Below are 1,220 nucleotides of genomic sequence, written 5' to 3'. Positions count from 1 at the left end.
GAAAAGTGCAACAATGAATGAATGGAAATCCAAAGTCTTTGTAAATTTTCATTAAAATTAATTAAAAAATTATACAAAAAATGTTGGCGAGGATGTGGAGAGATAGGAACTCTTATACTGTGGAAAGCAATTTGGCGCATCCTCAAAAAGCTGAACATAGAAATTCCATATGACCTAGCTAGTCCACTGTTTGAAATATACCCTGAGAAAATTACAACTGAGGCACTGCGGAGACTTGTAAACTAATGTTCACAGCAGCATTATTCACCATTACAAGAACATAGAAACAGCCCAAATGACCATTTACAATCGAATGGATTGAGAATTTATGGGTACATTCACATGATGGAATACTATGCAGCATGTAGGAGCAATGATTTTGAAAAAGCCCTACCTAACTTGGGAGAGACTGGGGAGCATTATTCTAAGTGACCTAACTCAGTCTCATAAGGACAACTACTGTATAAGACCATTATTTTAGAAATAAATAACTGGTAAAACATGTCTGAGGATCTAAGGAGGGGCACAGGGGCCAAGGATGAGGGGGTAATCAGAGGGTTGCACAATTTGATAGGTGGAAGGAGGGGAGGATAAAGTAAATGGGAAAGATTCAGCATGAAAACAATGTATACAGACTTTTTTTTCCTTGTTGTGTACTGTCTAATCAGATCCGACTGGCACAGAAGGAAATTGCTCCTCCTTCTTCAGCGGAGCATCTGGTGGATTCCAACTGCAAGCCTTCAGGATTGCAGTGCAGCTTCCTGCCACTACACCACCATGTATACAAACTTTTAAGTAAACCAGTATAAAACAAAAATTTTCTTTAAAAAAAAAACGCCAAAACACTGCCTCCTCATTTAAGGATGGTTATTGGGGGATTTTTGGTGTGGTGTTTTGGTTTTTTGCTTTAAAAAAATAGATTTTTTTTTCTTTCAGTTTAAGATCTAGACGCCGCCGCCAGACCGGGGAACGCCGCGAGAGGGACCCGGAAGAGACCCGGGGAGAGCAGCAGCCAGCCACCTGACTTGGAACTCCAGAGGAGCAAAGACTGCCGGACATTGTGGGACCCCACTGCAGCCCACACCTGTGTGACCCTTAGCACACAGGGTGCTGCTGCATAAACCCCCAGCAGCGCACAAGCCCCATCCCCACCTCTTGGTGATAGTGTCCAACCCCTGCGCTCCTTGTCCCCTATTCCCTTGCTTTCCTCCCCTTCCCCC

Source organism: Elephantulus edwardii, unplaced genomic scaffold, assembly GCF_000299155.1.
Source record: "Elephantulus edwardii isolate Elephantulus edwardi_28Jun2011 unplaced genomic scaffold, EleEdw1.0 scaffold00209, whole genome shotgun sequence".
Classification (NCBI taxonomy): Eukaryota; Metazoa; Chordata; class Mammalia; order Macroscelidea; family Macroscelididae; genus Elephantulus; species Elephantulus edwardii.
This window is presented reverse-complemented; position numbering follows the sequence as displayed.